Raw genomic sequence first — 22,446 nt, forward strand, 5'->3', positions numbered from 1 at the left:
AGAGGCCACAACAGTGAGAGGCCCGTGTACCGCAAAAAAAAAAAAAAAATCCTTACAAATCAAAGGGATTTAAAGGGATTAAAGTTCCCTTTGACCATCACGGTCCCTGGGTCACCATTTTGCCCTTTATTCGTCCAAATCTTGTTCTGAATACTTACATGCATATATTTGTATGCCTAGAACAGATATTTATGTTTTGTGTAGATGTTAAAAAATAACCCACAGAGGGACTTCCCTGGCAGTCCAGCGGTTCAAACTCCGCATTTCCAGTGCAGGGGGCGCAGGTTCGATCCCTGGCTGGGGACTAAGATCCCACATGCCACAGTGTGGCCAAAAAACAAAAACAAAAAGACCCCATAGAATGTATTGTTTTGCTGGTTCACTTAAATATGATCTTGCAGTATATCTTTTGTTTTTAGTAGTTCAGTAATGTTACTGACTGCAGCTGATATTTACTGAGTAGTTATTATGTGCTAGGCAAGATGTTTAGCATCCTTCATATGATTTTGTTTCATAATCTTCATAATAAGCTTCAGAGGTGAGTAAAAATCATTGATTTTACATAAGTAAAATTCCGCCTTCATCATGTCTCACATTTACATTAAATTACTAATGCCAGTAGTCCCATCATTCTTTTATAAGACTTCAAAAAGAAAACCTTTGGAATGATTTTTTTAATTTCTAAGAATGTAACTCTTAGTTCTGTTAGATTTGTTGTTCCTGTGCCATTGGCCTCTCCACCCAGCCCTGGGAGTGAGTGTCTCTGCTAAGACAGAAGGCCGGGAATGTGCTCACCTTTCAGGCATGAACAGGTAGTATGTGTCATGTATGACTCATTCTAAATGAAGAACAGACAACCCCAGACATTTCCTCAGTAGTTAATGGTTTTCAAAACCCATGCCTGTGATGATGTCCTTATTTGGGGTACAGTTACACGATACAAGTCCTAAGTGTGAGCAGGTTTGTTTTTGAAAGATGCTTTTCACTGTGCTCTTGGCCATTCCAGTCTGAGGAAGTAAAGGCTGCTGTCGTAGGAACTCTGATTGTTTTTATGGGAATTGGTAGAAAAGGAGTGATGTTGGGTGGGTTGAGAGAAAAAAAGATTCTGCTTATTATGTGCACTCTGATTTTAGAGTTTGGATGAAGATATTTTCAAAATTTCCTGACAAAGTAGAAAGCTTTACTGTCTGGGAGAGCTGTCAGAAGAGTTTAGATCTCAGCTCTGCTGCTCAACTAGCTGGGGAACCTTGTAAAAGCCACTTTATGCTGTTTCCATCAAATGATAATAATACCCACTTAATAAAGTTGCGGGGTGAAATTAACGTAAAGTGCCTTGTACAGTGTGAAGCACTGTATGAATATGCAGATATTGGGTGATACTCTTACTATTTTCATCATCGGAACTGTTGTCAAGGTTGTCTGTAGTTTGCCTCTTTTACTATTGCCTCTGTCCTGAGAAATTAAACTGCTTTCCTCTGTCCTTTATTACATGGAAGGGAGTACTGTAACAGAGCTCTGTGATCTTCAGAATAGCAAAAGGGGCCCTACTGCTGAATCACTGAACAAATATTGAAGTACAGCCAGCATTTCTTCAGGCCTAATGTAAGAACTGAAAAGAGCATCTACAGTAACTCAAGAAGCGGAGATATGCCAAAGGTCCAAATAAACATCATTTCATTGTCAGCAGTACATAGTGTCTGTAGATGTATTTGGCCTTTTTGTCTTCAAGAGAAAAGTAAACAAGTATTAATTAATATCTGTCTATTTAGAAAAGTGTTTGTTACTAAATTCTGTTGCAGTGGGACCTGGTTTGAAAAAAACCATCAGAAATTATCTTGTGTTCTGGCTTCTTTTTGGTTATAATACTTAAATTGTTCTGAAATCTCAAATAACGTTCAAAGAAGGTATGAAGTTTTTATGCGTATCAGAAGGAGACATGGGTTGAAGCGACTAAGAGGCCTTCCAAGTAAGCTCTCATTTCCAGAGGAGCAGGCAGCACCATTGAGTTTCTGTGTGGTCCACGCGGTGATGGGGAACTGATCGTTGCTTGGAAGCCCAGTCAGAAGTCTACAGTTGAAATCTCAGTTGCTGTTTGAGTGACGTGCCATTCACTGTACAAAGTCACTACTGGTACAGGTTGTTTCTTGGGGAAGCCATGTGTGCTTTGGGGGAGAGGTACATGCTGAAAATGGAGCAAAACAAAACAAAACAAATCTTTGGTTTTGTTGTTCCTTCTACTGGATAGTTCTAAAAAACTAACGCCTCTATGGATAGTTCTAAAAAGCTAACCCCTCTTCTGGATACTTCTAAAAAGCTAACCCTTTTAACTTTCATTGGTGGTTTGCTTTGTCATCTCTGTATTCACTTTCATTTATTTCTTGACCTACTGTCTATGGCAGACCATCTCTATCCTGGTTATACCAAAGGAAGAAGTGAAATCTTGTTTCAGAGTGACCTGTAAAATTCGATTCCATATTTTAGACTTAGCCCACTGGAGATGCCACTTTCTTCTCCATTTTATTTCACTACCCCACCATGCCTTTACTGTCCGAGCACCCTGGGGTTGTTGGTTTGTTTGTTGTTGTTTTTAATGAATCTCACACTCACCTATTTATAGAAACTGAGCATTTCCCCCTTTCCCAGGGGCAGCTTTGGCAGGAGTAGCTTGTTTTCCTGAGATGGGGACCAGCGGGCCTGGGCCTCTAACGGAGTCCAGGGTCTGCACAGTCACCCTTGATTCTCCTTAACTAGCAACTAGAAATATCGTAACTTGCCTTGGCTATCCCTAAGCAACTCTTAAAAAAAAAAAGTTTACAATCAGTTGAATTCTCTAAGCTTCTGGCTTACAATACTGAAGAAACTTTTACGTAGAGTAGATAACGGATGGAGTAAGAATGTCTGATTTGTTTGCATATTATTTATTGTGGAAAGAATGTTTTCCCTACAGACTGACAAGGAACAAGATGTTTAAACATAAGCCAGGGTGGAGATCTGTTTGTTTGGTCAGCTTCAGAGAAGCCACGTTTCCCTACTTATGAAGAGTCGGCCAACTCTTCTATCCTCACCACCCCCCGCGTGATTCTTCAAGTTTCCTTGGGATTTTTACTTAGGCCTCTTGTCGGATAAGGCAGTGATAGAGTGCCTACAGGGCAATCAGAAAGGCTAAAGGCTTTTTTCTGGAGCAGCATGATTTTATCATGTCATTATGAGTTTATGCTCTGTGTGTGTGTGTGTGTGTATGTATAAAATGGCTTTTTCCCAGTCCCCTTCTGCTGTTGGCTTGTGTATTTGCATTGCTGGCTGGCCGCAGGACCCCATTTATCACAGGCGGTGGGAGCGGGTACGGAGATAGGAAAGGGTTACTGTTCACATTTCCTGTGTAATTCCCTCTGATCTTACTGAGCTGTAATTCCTTTCTTGATGTTAAACATTCCCAGGCTCCTATAACCTTCTCCCCGGGTTGCACTAGCCAAGTTTGTCCCAGGTGATCATGTAGGCGGACCTCCTGTTTTTAGAGATTAGAAGTCACTCTTTCCTCCGTGAGATAGGCTACATGCTCATTACTTTTCAATCCCAGAAGAAATCCCTTTGATTTGAAACAAGAACAGAGCATTAACATATTCGTTTTAAAATTCACATTTAGCAGCCAACAATCAGACTTGTTGTCAAGTTAACTGTGTAGATTTAACAATCTGCCGGTTGCTGGTTTAGTGAATTTCGAGGTAAATGAAAGCCCGTTGATCTAGTGAAGACTTACCTTCTTCCTTCTAAAAGCACACTTGAAAAATGGGTTCTGATTAGAAAAGGGTACATTTTGATGCTACTGCCTTACTTTTAGCTTATGTGATTGGTAGTGTGTTTTAAGTTGCCTCAGATGTAAAGCTGCTTAGCTGAAACGGCAACATTTCTGCTTCAGTTCAGTTCAGGAGGTTGTAGCTGAGCCTAGGGAGATACTTATTTTCTACTTTTTCTCTGGCTTTTAAAGTATACAGCAGCTCATTTTGATTCCACAACTTTTTAAATATACATTTTGGTGGTTGGCAAAAGATTTTCTATTTTTGCCTTTTCCCCTTAAGTTTTGGGAGAAAATGTTACGCTCCTGTGAAGCATCCATATGCGTCAGCGGCTGCTGATGAATTGGTAGGGACCCGGAGTACCTATTCCAGCACTGGCCTCATCCAGGTAATGAGCTGCCCGTTAGACGCAGCCCTGGGTAAGTTTGCTCGTGTTGTTTAGAGCACATTGCCATGGACCCGCCCATCAACTTGGGAACCTAAGGGTTTGGGGATGGATAGAATCGAAACAGTGTCTCTTTGAAGGAGTTTCTAGAATAATTTAAGTTTGCTGGCCAAAGCTATTTACATGGCTTAAAGCAGTGAGATAAAATATTTTTTTATGCACCTTCCCATGTTTAATATGGTTTTCCATGAAGGTGGGTGGAGGAATTTTTAGATTGATTCTGTTTGAATCTGCCTTAGGGGGTCAGCGTGCCTGTTGATATTTCTCATTCCCTTTTAGTTCCCCAGTGCCTGAGACAGCCTGTCACACCGGTGGCTTTCGATAGAGGGTTGTTTGAATGAAGTAGATTACGTTTGTAGATTCTGAAGTGTTCCGTCTGTGCGTGATTAAGGACGTGTCTAACAATGTAACCCTCTCTCCTCTTACTACTTGGTCATAGAGAAAAAGGACATTTAGTCATAAATTACTTAAATTATAGATAGTCTGTTAGCATTTCCTAAGACCAGTAAGCCCATTTATTATTCTCATGATGGGAAAATGCTTATATTTTCTCCCATATCATTATTCCTAGGGCCATCATAAAACACTCAATGGTAATGTTAATTAGTGGACAAATACTTACAGATACTTAGAGAATGCCGACATACACAGCATCGTGCCTGGTACTGTGCGTCCTCCAAAGATGTGTGCGACTTTGGTCCTACCACCTGGAGTCCAGACTTCTCAACAAATGGGATCTGTACACTGGTCGGTTAAACAGCAACTTAAGGTCCATAAAAATGATTATGGGCTATGTGAGAGGCCTGAACAAGAATCAGGTGGCTTTGTGGAGAAGTCATTTCCCTTGAGTTAGAGAGCAGTGAGAGGTTTCATCAAGGAAGCTTGAGTCGGGCATTAAACTCATAGTTGGGGTTCAGGTAGGAAGGAGTGAGTCTGACATTTATAAATGTGGGTGATCATTATCATACTCTGTGTTCCCAACAGTGGTGAAGAAACAGCAACAAGAAACTTAAGTATATGGCGGAGACCTTTCTCCATTGGTGACTTATTTATTCCTTATTTTTTACTGAAGTGGAATTTCAAAACAGCTTCCACCAAGGACATACAGCAGCTCTTTAAGTTACCATAAGGATCCACCTCAGTAGGGAGTCCTCCCAATTTCTCACCCATTTAAAGTTTCAGCAGGAAGGCAGGAATAAGATACATTGAAAACTGATCATTCATGACTCCACGTTGGTAACAGCGGCCCCAGCCAATCTCAGTGGCAAGTTTAACAGCTCTCACCGTTGAGTTACATCTTGATTTGAAGTCTAATGTATAAGGAGATAGACCCAAATTGACAATTCTTTTTTGCACAGATATTGGTGGTGGTAGTCACTATAGATAAATATAACTTTACGGCAGTTTTAAATTAACCCCTTAAAAGTTCTTCTACAGTAAAGCAATTGTTACATTAATATCCCAAACTCCTTTAATCCAATTTGTTTTGGTTTTGTAAAGCAAATTTAAAAATGGATAGAATTTTTATTGGGATCCTTGGACTGTATTTCCTTATTATTACTTATTATTAAAAACAAACACTTTAGTGCATTTAATTTTAGAGCCAGACTTCTGTCTCTAGTTTCATTCTTTTATTGTATAAAACAGCCAAAGGAAGAATTATACAGCAAAGAAATGAAACCAGTTTTTCTAACCAGTAAGGAGAGAATCTTAAGACGGTCTGCTGACTTCTCTTTTAGTCTTCTGGCCAGTAGCAAATTTATGTGGCCCTCTGCATATTTCTGAATATCCCCATTTGTTCAGCTATATGAATTGAAGTGTGATAATGAAGGGGAAACTATAGCCAGTGCTTGTTTCCCATAGTTTTGTGACGATCTTGGCTTTCAAGATACGACTAAGTGATCCACGATTAAAGAGTTTGGTGGTCAGCTAATTTTATGTAAGGTGAGAGCATTTCAGTGAATATTGATATTTTATTTAACCTAGTATTTCCCAAATATATTTGACGGAAATGCCCACTGCCTGCCTGCCTGCCTGCCTGCCTTCCTCCCTCCGGCTTCCTTCTTTTCTTCCTTTCTTTTTTAAGAACACCTATTAAAATCTCTTGTAGAACAAGTTTCAGGAGTTGTCACTATAAACTTTACACACACACACACACACACGCACACATATATATTATTCAGGTCTACTGCTTAGGTCCATTTTCTTCTTAATCTTCACCTTTTCTAGGGCATAGGATGGGATATAGAAGGAAAAAAAATAATTTTTAAGTCTTGCTAGCTATTCTGATGTCGTGGTCAGTGGGAAAGAGGCTGAGGCTTCTTTCTGTCTAAAGCAAGGTATGAGATTTCTCTGATGATTTATTTCAAGAGTTCCTACTCTCTGCATCTTCTATAGCTTTGAACGATCAGTTGACCAAGCGTAACAGAAGTTACCTCTGGTGGGAAGAGTAGGGTGGATTGGAGGTAAAACGAGACTTTCACTTTCTACTATAAATACTTCTGTTTTGTTTGAATTTTTCCATTAGTGTAAATTCCTTTTGTAACCTTAAAAACAAAGGACAAATTAGAAGCTCTCACTAGTTGAGAGAACCTCTATTTTATGCAAGGATTGCTTACTCCAAGCTTTTGTATACACTAGCCTCTGTGGTGTTTTTAAACTCACTTTGAAAAAAGTCAAAAAATTTAAACCATGTTTTCAGAAACAGACTTATTATATGATGGCAAATCTGATTAAAGTTAATATCCCTTGCCTCCACTGTATCTTGTACATATTTCTGTTGTTGCTATTAATATACTGCACCATCATTCTCTATTTACATGCGAAATGGGGAACTGTGTCTTACTTATCTCTGTATCTTCAGCACCTAACTTTGAACCATGTCGTAAGCATTCAATAAATGTTTGTTGTTGTGGGTGTAGGGAATGAAGAGGCTTAATTTAGTATTTATTCCTAGGGGAATATATTAGTGATTGTCACTTTCAAATCTTAAGAGGGGGCTTCCGTGGTGGCGCAGTGGTTGAGAGTCCGCCTGCTGATGCAGGGGACATGGGTTCGTGCCCCGGTCCGGGAGGATCCCACGTGCCGCAGAGCGGCTGGACCCATGAGCCATGGCCGCTGGGCCTGTGCGTCCGGAGCCTGTGCTCCACAACGGGAGAGGCCACCACAGTGAGAGGCCCGCATACAGAAAAAGAAAAAAAAAAATCTTAAGAGGAATATGTTCTTTTAAAAATACCTTTAAAATATCATTTATTTTATTTTTGTGTAATGTAAATATATACATCTGTCGTTTTTCAGAATTTAAGATGGTATTCATTAGTGCATATAATGTAAAATAAAATTCAAAATAAATGAATAAAATAACAAAGTTGGAGGACTTTGTTACTTCCCAATTTTAAAACTCACTATAAAGTGACAGTAACCCAGACACTATGACCTTCACATAAGGATGGGCATACGAGTCAGTAGAGTGGAATCAAGAGTCCAGAAATAAACCTTACATTTTTGGTCCATTGACTTTTTTTTTTTTTTTGCGGTACATGGGCCTCTCACTGTTGTGGCCTCTCCCGTTGCGGAGCACAGGCTCCGGACGCGCAGGCTCAGCGGCCATGGCTCACGGGCCCAGCCACTCCGCGGCATGTGGGATCTTCCCGGACCAGGGCACGAATCCATGTCCCCTGCATCAGCAGGCGGACTCTCAACCACAGCGCCACCAGGGAAGCCCCGGTCCATTGACTTTTGACAAAGCTGCTAAGACTATTCAATAGGGAAAAGGTTCTCTTTTAAACAAACGGTTCTGTGGAAATTGGGTATCCTTATGCAAAAAAATGAACTTCCTCATAAAAATCAACCATACACAAAAATTAACTCAAAGTTAATTATGGACCTAAATGTAAGAGCTGAAACTGTAAAACGTGTAAAAGAAAGCACAGAAGAAATTTCATGGCTCTGGATTAGGCAAAGAGTTGTTAGATGTAACACCAAAAACATGTGACATGAAAGAAGAAATTGATAAATTTGACTTTATTACAAGCTTTTGTGCTTCAGAAGACACTGTTAAGGAACTGAAAAGACAAGCCACAGAGTATATATTTTCAAATCATGTCTGATAAAGGTCTGTGTCTAGAACATATAAAGAACTTCAACAGTTCAATAATAAGACAAACAACTCAATTTTAAAATGAGAAAAAGAACTGAATAGAGATTTCATCAAATAAGACATAAATGACTAATAAGCACATGGAAATGTGCTCAGCATCATTAGTTAGTAGGAAAATGCACATTTAAAACACAGTGAGATAACTACTTTGTACCCAGCAGGATGCCCATAAGTCGAAAAAACAGACGATGTCTAATGGCTAGGATATGGAGAAGCAGGAACTCTCATACATTGTTGGTGGGAATGTAAAATGGTACACCCACCTTGGTAAACAGTTTGGCCATTTCTTTAAAAATTAAACCAAGTTACCATATGCAGTAGTCAGGTTCTCCAGAGAAACAGAACACATAGGATGTGTTTGTATGTGGGACGAAAGTTATTTTAAGAAATTGGCTCACAGAATTGTGGAGGCTTGGTGAGTCCAAAAGCTGATAGGGGAGGCTTGCAGGCCGGGAACTCAGGAAAGGGATGCAGATTGAGTCCAAAGCCAACCTGCTGGAAAACCAGGGAGAGTCGACGTTGCTGATGAAGTCTGAAGGCCATCTTCTGGGGAGTTCCCTCTTGTGCAGAGAAGTTGGCCTTTTGTCCTTTTCAGGTCTTCAACTAATTGGAAGAGGCCCACCCACATTATGGAGCACAGTCTGCCTTACTCAGAGGCCATCAATTTAAATGTAAATCTCTTCCAAAAACACTCTCCCAGAATAAGGTTTAACCAAATATCTGGGCACTGTGCCCAGCCAAGTTGACACAGAGAATTAACCATTACACCATAATAACCCAGCAGTTCCACTTCTCAGAATCTACCCAAGAGAAATGAAAACATATATCCACACAGACTTGCATGTCATTGTTCATAGTAGCTTTATTCATAATAGACACAAATGAGAAACAATCCAAATGTCCCTCAGCTTTTAAATGTATAAACAAAATGTGCTATGTCCAAACATTGGGCTACCATTTGGCAGTTGAAAAAAGGGAAAATACTGATATGTGCTGACACATGGATGAACCTCAAAAATACTATTCTAAGTGAAAGAAGCCAAATTCAAAAGACGAAAAATTGTATGACTCCATTTGTAGGAAATGTCTACACAGCAAATAAGAGGAGGTTTTTTGAGTGGGCATGGGAATTGACTGTATATGGACTCAAGGGAGTTTGCGAGGGGATTGGAACTGTTCTAAAACTGGGTTTTAGTGATTGCACACTTCTGTAAATTAAAACGTCAATGAACTGTACACTTACAGCAGATGAATTTCATGGTATGTAAATTGTGTCTCAATACTGTTAAAAAAAAAAAGAGGGGTGACAAAAATGGGACAGATAGGCTAAGGGTAGGACACACAATGCATCTCATAAAAGCTCCTTTATTTGCTTGAGGTGATTCACAGATTTTGCTCCGAGCTCTTTAAAGAGACCTCTCCTAAGGTGAGCTCTGTTTTCTAGTGTTTACAAAGTCAAATTTTATCAGCGTTTTAGGAGAAACCTAATAATTGTACTTCAAAGAGAAGCATATCCTTGTAGTCACGGTGCAGCGTGTACTCAACTCTGTCCCCAGCAGCATCCTCGGAGTCAACAAGTGACAGTGGTCTTCTCCACACCTGTCTCTTAAACCTCCCTTCAGGGCAGTCTAGTGGCTGCACATCAAGTGCAGTTTGCAAAACACACCAGTTCTGCTGCGTGAATGGGGAGGTGAGCGTAAGAGGACAAAGCCAAGAATGCTGCTCTCGGGTGGTCCCTCTTAATCCAGACACGCGGTTAGAGAGTAGAGAATGGCTGGACGGAATAGACAGATGGCAGTCCTGCAGGGGCTTTCGGTGAAAACTGAGTAGCAGGAAGTTTAGCATCTCACTCCCTGGCAAGTACGTAGAATGCACTTATTCTCAGTTACAGGTTAGATATGGGGCCATTTGCTTTAATAGCCAGCGAGGTGGGGAGTAGGATTGGCATCCTCTTAGGAAAGCTGGGGAACCTGAGGAGGAAAAGTATTTAAATAGACTGTCTACCACCTACGAGTAGATGTGGCCTGAAGAAATATGTGCTGAAGGTTATGGTTCTCCCTGAGAAATAATTCTGGCTGTTCTCCAGTGCTTAGACTGCTTAGACCAAGGGCTCATTCTGTCTCTAAAGACAGTAGAATATGGCCACAGACATTAGCTTGGAATGGTGTGCTTTTCATTGTGAATTTTCGCAAGTGATGCATGCTTGTTGTAAAACATTTTTAACTATTTAATTCATATGTCAAGTATAGAATATGTAGAATAAAAAAGTAAGGTCTCCTTTCATTTCTCTATTCCCTTCTTAGCTATTTTCCTATATTTAAATATATATTTTAATTGTTTCCAGTTTTTAGCTGTTATGATGCTGCAGTAAACATACTGGCACCAAGCACTCCTCTATTTATAAAAAGATACGAGTGTACACACACACACACACATACACACGTCTGTGTATATATATATATACGTATATGTTATCACCTTAGTAACAGCTATTACCTGGTCTGTACTTAATAATTTATCTTAATACACCAGTATTTCTTTATGTTCTTTTTTAAAATCACTGCTTGAGACTACTACAAATGGTCTTAATTTTGTATTTGTAATTCTAGTCTTGTTTTAATCATGAGAAAGTGTCTAAATAAGCATTTGTTAAATGAACTACAGGACAACCTGTGCGTGCATCTTTTGGCTTGATTATATGTGAACAGTAGCTTACTTAGTAAGAAGAAAATTGTTGGTTTTAATTGCAGTAACTTAGTTGAAGTTTATTGTGTTTGGAAAATTGTTTTATAGTATCTCTGAGAATGGTGGCCTTTTTTTTTTTTTTTGTGGTACACGGGCCTCTCACTGTTGTTGTGGCCTCTCCCGTTGTGAAGCACAGGCTCCAGATACGCAGGCTCAGTGGCCATGGCTCACGGGCCCAGCCGCTCCACGGCATGTGGGATCCTCCTGGACTGGGGCACGAACCTGTGTCCCCTGCATCGGCAGGCGGACTCTCAACCACTGCACCACCAGGGAAGCCCCAATGCTGGCCTTTTTATCTCTAAGAAATCATTTTACCTTATAACGAACTTTGCATATTACTTCTGAATAAGACCTAGGCTTAGGCTTCTGCTTCCAGTTCAGTTGTAGAGGTTAGAGGCAGGACATTGTGGCCCCTGAAATGACCTAAGTAAATTACAAAAATCACTGTTTCAGTGATCTGTTATTACATAATAAATTGCGCCAACACTGAGTGGTTTAAAACAGCAGTTGTGCTGTATAGCTCATGATTATGTGGGTTGGGAGTTCAGGCAGTCTCAGCTGGTTGATTTTTCTATTCCACGTTGCACTGACTGATATCACTGGATGGTATTCATTTGTAGATGGATTGGATGCTCTGGAGGATCCAGGATATCTTACTCACATGTATGGTACCTGGAAAAAGGTAGAAGACTGTGTTCACATGATCTTTCTAGCATAGCCTCAGGGTAGTCAGACTTGTACTATTGTGGCTTGGGACTCCTAGAGAGAATTTTCCAAGAGATAGGAAGGGGAAGGCGCTTTAGGGGAAGGAAGGCCTAAAACTGGAAACTGGTCCCACATCACTTCTGCCATATTGTGTTGGTCAGAGCAGTGCCAGAGCCCTCCCAGTTTCAGTGAGATGGGACATAGGCGTGGCCTCTCAATGGAAGAGGTATCAGAGAATTTGTGATCGTCTTTAATCTACCACAATTCACCCTCTGGCCACAAATGATTTTGCATTCCTCCCATATTCAGAATATACTCAACCCCTTCCAAGAATTCCAGAATTCTCATCCCACTGTGGCTTTACCCTCAAGCTTCAGATCCAGCACCTTGTCATTTAAGCCAGGTCCAGATGTAACTACACCAGGGAGCTCCTCTGTTGTAATTCCTCTCAAGAGACAAGTTATTTATTCAACATATAATGGAGAAGCAGGCATAGAATAACTGAAGTAAACATTTCCACTCAAAATCCAGGAAACAGGTACATAGCTTTCACTAGTTCATAGCAAATTTGAAATTCTGATGTTGTCATTTCTTTATTAGGTCATTTCTACTCCCTGAAAATGATTGTCCCTGGCTCCTGGCTTCACTCAAGCAATTCTGAGTCACCCAGCTTTTTCTATAAGAAATGGTTCATGTTTATAACTGGGTAGCCTTTCCAGCCTTGCTTCCTGCTTGTAGAAATTTGAGAATCCAGAAGCATCTTTTCAGTTTGTTCTCTCTCTGCTCCTTTCAGTCCAATCTGACATAATTCTTTTGAAAACTTTGTGAGATTCCTGTGTATCAAATTATAATCCACTCCATTAGACAGAAGTCACACCCACATTTGTTTTGAGATATGCTTTTTTCTACTTCAGATTATGTGTCAAGGCACTAGAAGATGATACCCATAAGATTCTTAGAAGCTTTTCTGTTTGAAAGAGCCCAGAAGATTCTTAGAACTGAACTAGATACAACTTTAAATATTTTTCAGTCTCAATACAGTATTTTACAGTCGCACTCTAGAAATTTTTATCCTGAAACCATGCTTTACTGGCAGAGCCCTAGACTTGATTTTTACTTTGAAGCTATTTCTTACTTTTCTGTCTGGGGAGAATGGGGATGAGAAAATGTTTTATGTTTGAAAAGAGCAAGTCCTGGCTCCTCTAAATTCTGCTTGAAAATGAAACGATTCTTTTGTTAGCTCTAAATTCTGCTTGAAAATGGAAGAGTTCTTTTGTAACTCATCTTTCTCTTTGCATTCCATATCATACTTGGCTAAAAGAGACATCACTTTCAACCTTCTGCCTGGCAATCTCCTTAGCCAAGTCTGCCACTTTATTGGGCACATTTTCTCTTTTCTATTTTATGCGAGGAATAGTGTTGCAATTTTTCCACCACTGTGTAAGAGGGCTTGTCATTTCTCCATCTGTTAACATTTTCACTAATGTCCTTTAAGCTTTCATTAACAGTATTCTTGAGGCCCTTCCTGTTTCTGCTCACCGCCTGGCCCCAAAGCCAATGTCACTATTTTAAGATTTTTATTACAGAGTCCCACTTCCATGTACCAGTATATGTTATGGTTATTTAATTCTGTAACAAATTACCTAAAAACTTGTAATCTGAGAACAACAACCATTTTGTTGTACTTCACAAATTGTAGGTCAGTGAAAAGGGCAGGCTCAGATGGTGGTTATTCTTCTCCATGTAGCATCAGCTGAGGTTAGTTGGTGGCATTCAGTTGAAGGATGGGCTGGTTTGAAGAGTCCAAGACAGTTTTACTCACATTTCTGATACTTTGACAAGGATCGTTCAAAAGTTATTCTTGGCTGGGGCTGTCAACCAGAGTGCCTACACCTAGCTTTTCCAGCATGACAGTCTCGCTGTAATTAGACTGTGGTGACAATAGCACAAAAGACAGGGAGGAGGAAATGGGTATCTTCTGTCGTACAATTCTTACTTATATGTGAAGTGGTGTACTATTATTAGAAGTTAGATTGTGGTAAGTTAAAGCACTATAGTTCAAGCACCAGAGCAATCACTAAAACTACAGAAGAAACAGGTATGTCTAATAAGCCAACAGTGGAGATAAAATGAAATACTAAAAAATATTCAGTTCCAGATAAGGCAAGAAAAAATGAGAAAAGGATAAATTTGGGCAAATAGAAAATAGCAAGATGGTTACTTTGAATTCAGTCATATAGATAGTTATATTGAGTATAAATGGTCTAAATGCTCTGAAGGTGGAGATCATCAGGCTAGATAAAAAAGCAAGACCTTCTAACCACATACTGTCCACAAGAAATCCTCTTCGTATATGAACACACAGGTTATAAGTAAAAGGATTGAAAAAGATATGCCATGCAAACACTAATCATTAAGAAAACTGGACTGGCTGTATTAATATACAACAAAATAGGCTTCTGAACAGGGAATATTACTAGCGATATTGAGAGATATTTCATAATGACAAGAGAATCAATTTATCAGAAAGACATGACAATCCTAAATGTCTATGAGCCCAATAACAGAGCATCAAAATACTTGAAGCAAAAATTGACAGAACAGAAGGGATAAATAGGCAAAACTACAGTTGTAGTTAGTCTCAAACACTTCTCTCTCAGCATTTGATTTATAAGTAGGCAGACTATTAATAAAAACTAGAATCTGGAACAACACTGTTAACCAGTGGACTTAATTGACATTTATAGAGTATTGCACTCAGTAATAGAGGAACACACATTCTTTTCAAGTACAATGGGATTTTCATCAAGGTAGATCATATAACAAGTCTCAATAGATTTTAAAAGATTAAAACTATACAGGATATGTTCTTTTACTATTTCTAAATTGAACTAAAAATAAATAACAACAGAATATCTAGAATTCCTCCCCCAAATGTTTAGAAATTAAACAATATACTTTAAAATAATCCATGGTTCCAAGAAATCACAAGAAAAATTAGAAAATATTTTTTAACTGAATGAAAAGTGAAAACACATTATATCAGTATTTATGCAGCTAAAGCAGTGCTCAGAGGAAAATGTATAGCTTTAAAATACAAACATTAGAAAAGAAGAAAAGTATAAAACCAATTATCTAAGCTTTCACCTTAAGGAGCTGGAAAAATCAAAGCAAAATGAACCCAAAGTAAGTGGAAGGTAGAAAACAAGAAGTAGAAATCAATAAAATAAAATATTATAAAACAGACAAATAATAGAGAAAATTGATGAAAGCAAAAGCTGTTTTATTATTGTTTTTTACCAGATCAGGTTAGTTGGCCCTCTTTAGTGTCAGTTCAGTGCCTTCCATATATATATTCCTAGATATGAGGTTAAAGTTGTCAGTGTCTTAGGCTCTAGGCCCAGAAACTGGTGTCTTGTCATATCCACCATATTTTATTGGTCAAATAAGTCAAAGAGATTACCCAAATTCAAGGTTGGGGAGAGACATATATACCCACTTCTCAATGGGAGAAGTTTCAAAATATTTGTGTCACTCTTAAGCACAGTCATATTTTTGAAGACCTCAGAGAGCTATGAAAACAAAGAGTGCTGAATGAACTGAAATAGCAAAAATGGAGGAGCATGTAGGAGATGAGATTGCTAGCAGTCATCCTTCCTGAGCTTGTTTGCTGAGAATGGACACTGGCTAAGGATTAAGCTTGCTATGGAAGTGAAACTCTATGAGGAGAAAGAGGAACCATGGGAATTTTGATGGTCACATAGTCTGGCATGGTGAACTGGAACCTGGGGAGGCCTCAGACACACAGCTAGTTTTCCCCATAGGTTGTTTGCTGAGCCTTGGGGCGGGATGGGAGGTTGGGAAGTTGAGCTGGAAATATGCAGTGACGTCTTCTGCAGTCCTGCAGTGCTTAGGAGACAGTCTCCATGTGATGGAGTAGGGTGCAGCTGCAATAAACACACAACTGATTTCACACTGAGACGTTTTACACCAGAAGTAAGCTGGTTAGAATGAAGTGAGCAGCTTCTCACCCTACCTGTGCAATAGAGGAAAGGATGGGCCCTCACTGGGAGAAGACAACATCAGCCACAGTTTTATGGCTGTTACATTGACAGTATTGATAATAAACTAAAGAGTTATGTGACATGTGAGAAGTAAAAAAAAAAAAAAAAAAAAAAAAAAAAGTTCAAAGAATAAGGTACAAGAGAAGCAGATCCACCAATGATATAGACTTAGCAGTTACCAAACAAAGATTTTATAGTTGTTGTAAATGTGTTAAAGGAAATGAAGAGTCTAGCAAAGTGGGTGAAAAGATGAACAGTATCAACAGAAAGTTGGGATCTATCAAATAATCAAGTGGATATTCTAGAGCTGAGAAATATGGTATCTGAAGTTAAGATTTGAGTTTAAGAGCAAACTTGGCACAACAAAAATAACTAGAACTAGTGAACTAAAGGACCATTCAGTGGAGAAAAGTACAAGCTCAGAAAGAGAAAGGAATGGAAAGAACAAAACAGCTTAAGAGACACAGGAGATTGAGTCACTTCATCTAACGTCCATGTGATTGGAGTCCCAGGAGGAGAGAATGAGCAAAAGCAATATTTGAAAAGATAATAACCAAAGGTTTTCCAAACTGATGAAAGATAGCAATCCACAAGTTCAAGAAGCACAAGAAACTTAGTGAACCCCAAGCAAGATTAATATGAAGAAAACCACACCTAAGTACAACTTAGTGAGACTTGTGAAAACCAGCTATAAAGAGAAAAATCTTAAAACAACTGAAGGAAATAAACCACACTACCTTCAATGGAGCAACAGTAAGATTGGTGGCTGACTGTCCTACAGACATTATTAAAATCAGATCATAAAGGAATGACATCCTTAAATTTTAAGTGCAGAAAGGAAAAATATGGCCAACCTGAAACTCTATACCCAGCAAAAATATTTTTTTTAATTGCAGGCAAAATAAAGAAGTTTTTAGACAAAAGGTGTGACACTTTCTCACAAGTAGACCCACAGTACAATAATACTAAAGAAAGTTATTCAGTCTGAAAACAAGTAATCCCAAGTGAACCATAAAAGCTCAGGGAAAAATGAAGAGCATAGGGAAGCATAAATATATGAGTAAATATAAAAGATTTAAGACCATTGAAAGCAACAATAATAATGTTTTGTGGGGCTTTAAACATATGTAGAAATAAAATATTTGAAAACAGTGGAAGGGCCAGTAGGTATAAATGGAGTTAAACTGATAGTTTTGTCTTACTCAGGAAGTGGTAAAAGTCAACTGTAAATCAAGGAAGTATTTATAACCTGTAAGATAATTGCTAAAAATATTACAAAAATGTTTAAACAAAAACTTCACCAAAGGTAAAATGGAATAATAAAAAATTGATTAATCAAAAAAAGGAATAAGTGGGGCTTCCCTGGTGGCGCAGTGGTTGGGAGTCCGCCTGCCAATGCAGGGGACACAGGTTCATGCCCCGGTCCGGGAAGATCCCACATGCCGCAGAGAGGCTGGGCCTGTGAGCCATGGCCGCTGAACCTGCGTGTCCGGAGCCTGTGCTCCGCAATGGGAGAGGCCACAGCAGTGAGAGGCCCGCATACCACAAAAAAAAAAAAAAAAAAAAAAGGAATAAGTGAAGAAAAAAGAGTAGATGGAATGAATAGAAAATTTATAACAGAAAGGTATCCTTAAATATAATTAAATTATGTGTAAGTAGGCTTATTCCTCCAATTAAAAAACAAATTTTTGGAGTAGATTTTTTAAAAAGAAAAAATATATAGTTTGCATAAGTTATATATCACATAAAAGGGTATGGAAAAAGAAGAAAAGGTACACTATACAAGTACTGACTAAAAAATCTTGTATATTAATATCAGACAAAGCAGACTTTATGCCAAGAAGAATTATGAGAGATAAATGGGGGCATTTTATAATGATAAAGGATCAATTCAGTAGGAAGACAGAACAGTTCTAAATTTATATGTTCCTAACAACATAACTTCAAAATATATAAAGCTAAAATTGACAGGACAAAAAGGAGAAGTAGATAAATCATAGTCGGAGAATTTAACAACCTTCTTTCAACCACTAATATAACAAAAAATATTTTTTTTTATTGTGGTAAAAGTCACATAATGTAAAGCATACTATTTAAACCATATTTAACTGTACAGTTCAGTGGCACTAAGTGCATTCACATTGTTGTGCAGCTCTCACCATCATCCATCTCCCAAATTTTTCACCTTCCTAAATTGAAACTGTCCGCATTAAACACTAACTCCCTATTCCCTTCCCCCCAACCCCAGGCTCCTGGCATCTACCAATGTACTTTCTGACTCTATGAATTTGGCTATTCTAGGTGCCTCGTATAAGCAGAATCAAACAGTATTTGTCTGCACCTAATGTATATTGGAATGCAGGTATTATTTTGTTATTTAAGGTTAACTTAATATATGTCCAGCAAGCAGATTTTTAACAATCAGTAAGGTGATAGAATATTTAAACAATGTGATTAATTTGACCTATTTATAGAACATTATTTGCTATTTATAGAACATTATTTCCAACAACTGCAGAATGCACATTTTTTTTCAAGCATGCATGGAACTTTTACCAAAGTAGAACATGTGCTAAGCCAAAAAGCCAATCTCAACAGATTTCAAAGGATTGATATCATACAGTATATGTTCCATGGTGGAATTAAACTAGAAATATATAACAGAAAGATAAAAAATTTCTCAATTTGCATGGAAAATAAGCAGCACACTTTTAAATAATCCGTAGGTCAAAGAAGTACTCACAACCACAATCAGAAAATATATTGAACAGAATGAGTATCAGAACATGTGAGACACAAAGTAGTGCCTGGGGAGAATTGTACAGCTTTAAATGCGTTTGTTTAAAAGGTAACATTAAAAGCCAGCCATATAATCTTCCATCTCAAAAAGCTAGAAAAAGAAGTGCAAACTAAATTCAGATAAACTGGAAATAACTAACAGAAAAAAAGACAAAATTAGCAAAGTCAAAGGTGTTTCTTTGAAAATATTAATAAAATTGATAAACTCCTACTTAACAAAAAGAGCTCAAATTAACAGTATGGTATAAAAAGGAAGCATTACTAGAGATCCCAGAAATATTAAAGGGTAAGAAAATACTATGAACAACTTTATGTCAGTACATTTGACAACTTGTATGAAATGGACAAATTCCTTACCAAACTGACACTCAAAAAAGTAAAAATTGTGAATAGTATTATACCTTTTAAAGGCATTGAATCTGGGACTTCCCTGGTGGCACAGTGCTTAAGAATCCACCTGCCAATGCAGGGGACACAGGTTCAATCCCTGGTCCGGGAAGATCCCACATGCTGTGGAGCAACTAAGCCTGTGCGCCACAGATACGGAGCCTGCACTCTAGAGCCCGCGAGCCCTAGAGCCCATGTGCCACAACTACAGAAGCCTGCACGCCTAGAGCCTGTGCTCCACAGCAAGAGAAGCCACTGCAATGAGAAGCCTGCGCACCGTAACGAAGAGTAACCCCTGCTCACCACAACTAGAGAAAGCCCGCATGCAGCAACGAAGACCCAAAACAGCCAAAAACAAAAAAGGCATTGAATCCATACTTTGAAATCTTCCCATCTCTAGTAATATTCTTCACCTGAACTAGGTCTCAGTTTTAGGTCTCTGATGTAAAACTTCACTGTGGCTGACAAGATTTAGACCCAACTCCCCTTCCATACAGTTTCCTTCAGATTGATCTCCGTTTATTTACTTTTCATCCCTTTTTTTGGAGTTTGAGGGGTCCAATTAATTATATCACATTTTCCTTCTGCCAGCTTCCGAACCTTTGAGAAGCAGACATAAACTCAGGTTGGCATAAAAATGTCAACCTTATTTGTGGGGGAACTGGGTAAAAGAGCATCCTTAGACCTGACTCTAGTCATCCTACCCCTTTGAATTGGACTGACCTAACTTGCCCTTTTGAGTTTGCAGTGTGGATGAGAGGGGAATGTATGCAGGTTTGGGCAAGCAAGTTCTAAGAGAGGGTGAGAGACTGGTGACATGTGTGTTCAGCCTTTCACCCTCTCTCACCAAACAGGTAAGGCAGAGAGAGAGAGAGAGAGAGAGAGAGAGAGAGAGAGAGAGAGAGAGACAGAGAGACAGAGAGAGAGACAGAGAGAGAGACCCTACTCTTATTATCCTCTGTCTCTAAGAAGTCAGACCTACCCTGTTCAGATGGAACTCCCAGTTCCACTGCCAACCTACTTCTGGGTCCTCATGTCATCTGGACCCCCTGCTCTATTTTGAATAAGTTTTTATAATTTTGATCTTACCCCCAGAATTCTTCCCTCTCCTCTGCAGAAATTTAAACCTGGCTTTCGTAGGCAGTGCTATTTTTTAACTGTATACTATAACAAGTTATATTCTTTAACTTGATCAGTTCTGTCAACCAGAATCATTTCAAGATCTCAAATACTGAAAGTCCCTCTGTTTTCCTTTCTCCTCTTCTCTGGCTAGTTTTTTCCCTTCAAAGCCTCAGATTCAGATATTTCTTCAGTTATATACTGTCTCTCCACCTCTCTTTCCCTCCCCCCTCTCTATCACAGTAGATGGCCTTGCTATTGATCTTAACTCCCTCAACTGTACGCCCTTATACACAATAATTTTTATCTATATCCATCACCCATCCTTTCTTCCATTTCTAACCATAAAGAAAGAACAGTTTCTCCTCTTAACATGGCGAACCCTAACCAGACTTCTTTTCCCACCTTCTCACCAGACTTCTTTTCCCACCTTCTCTTGACTTTGCTCCATTATTAACCTCTCTTCCTTTTACTGGCATTAAAAATGAAAACAACAACAAGTCTTGTTAAAGATTCAGCTTTCCTTTCAAACTATGCCTGGCCTCTTAGAGTAGTTAATTCCATTTCTCCATTTTCTTTAATCCCCCCAATTACTGGAAGTTTCTGTTCTCTTTTATTGCCATCCTGAAATTTCTTTCTAAGCTCACCAGTGACTATTAAGTTATTCTTAGCCCTCCTTCTGCCCTGAAAAGACAGGACAGGGTGCTCCCTCCTTTGGCTATTCTTCCTTGACTTCACTGATGGGCCTCAAACTTTGTGGGAAGCTCCCCTCTCAAATAAATAAACCTTTTAGAAGACAAGCAAACTGTCTTATTGACTTGCTGTAACAAGAGAGACCACACAGATGATCCTGAAGGACTGCCTGCTTTAGGAAATGAATTTAGGATTTTTATAGGTTGATTATAGGTTTTATAGGTTGATTATCAAGTTCTAGTATAAGAGGTCAGAAGTGAGCTGAGTCTTTGGATTGGTTGATTTCTAAAAGTAATCATCAATGCACACACACAAGGTTGTGATTGAAAGGGAAGGTCTGTGGAGGCTGAGGACACTGCATTTGTGACTGTCCGACTGGATGCTGGTAACTGTTCCAGCCCTCAGTCTTGCATAACTGAGGGCGTGGTTATTCTCGTTCTCATTTTCAAGCACGTCTTCAGTGTATTTTTGACGTTTTAATTCCATTGCAGTTGCCCTGGTTTCCCCTTATCTTGACTATTACAGTAACAAAATAGGTCTCACTGCCTTTCGAATCTTCTCATAGTAACTCTAAAACCAGAGCTATCTTTCTAGAATACAAATTCGAATGAGTTTTCTACTGAAAACCCTTGGTGGCTCTTTTTATGTATAAAATACAGCTGCATATACTGAATGTAGTATTCAGCCCCTGTCCAGTCCTTGTCTGTCTGTTGGTCTGTGGGTTTCCTGCTCCCTCCCTCCCTCCTGCTTTTCCCCCTTACTCTCTGCCACCCCTTTTCTCTTCCTCACCCCCAGACTATGCTTTTATTATAGAAGTATACTGACTTTTCTGAGCTCATACTCTGGATTGTGGCCTCTGTGCCTAAAACAAAGTAATTTTTGTTTCTTCTTGGAACGTTATTTGTTTCTAAACCTTACCTTTATCCGATTGTTAGAAGTCCTATCTCTTTTCAAACTGTATTTAAATGTCACCTTTACAGAGCATGTTACTTTGCTGGGACTGTGTAGCAAAATACTATAGACTGGGTGACTTCAACAACAGAAATGTGTTTGCTCAGTCTTGGAAGCTAGTCATCTGAGATCAAGGTGTCGCAGGCTTGATTTCCTTCGAGGATTCTCTCCTTAGCTTGCAGATGTCTGCCTTCTTTCCTTGTCCTCACATGGTCTTTCCCCTGGTGTGTCTCTTTGTGTCCTAACTTCCTCTTCCTATAGGGGCACCAGTCAGATTGGATTAGAGCCCACCCTAAAGGCCTTATTTTAATTTAATCATATCTTAAACGGCCTTATCTCCAAATACAGCCACATCCTGATGTACTGGGGGATTAGGGCTTCAACACATGATTTTGGGGGGTTAGAAGACACAGTTTAGTCCATAACACAGAGCCTCTGTACGTTTTCCCTGTAGTAAGTAACCCTCCCCCAAATCCAAAGCACTTTGTACCACTTGTAGCATTTATTGTATTTGCCTTGATGTGGAGTTTTTCAAGTTTATCTGTCTGTCTCTGGTGGTTTGTGGGTTTCCTGAGGACAGGAACT

General features: G+C 39.1%; 1 protein-coding gene across 22 annotated transcripts in view; it reads left to right on the forward strand.

Annotated features, from left to right (window-relative positions):
- ZNF438 (zinc finger protein 438) overlaps positions 1-22,446 on the forward strand; it is a 256,361-nt gene that overhangs the window by 149,410 nt on the left and 84,505 nt on the right. The gene's annotated exons all lie outside the window — the stretch shown is intronic.

The sequence above is a fragment of the Mesoplodon densirostris genome, chromosome 4 (assembly GCF_025265405.1).
Source record: "Mesoplodon densirostris isolate mMesDen1 chromosome 4, mMesDen1 primary haplotype, whole genome shotgun sequence".
NCBI lineage: Eukaryota > Metazoa > Chordata > Mammalia > Artiodactyla > Ziphiidae > Mesoplodon > Mesoplodon densirostris.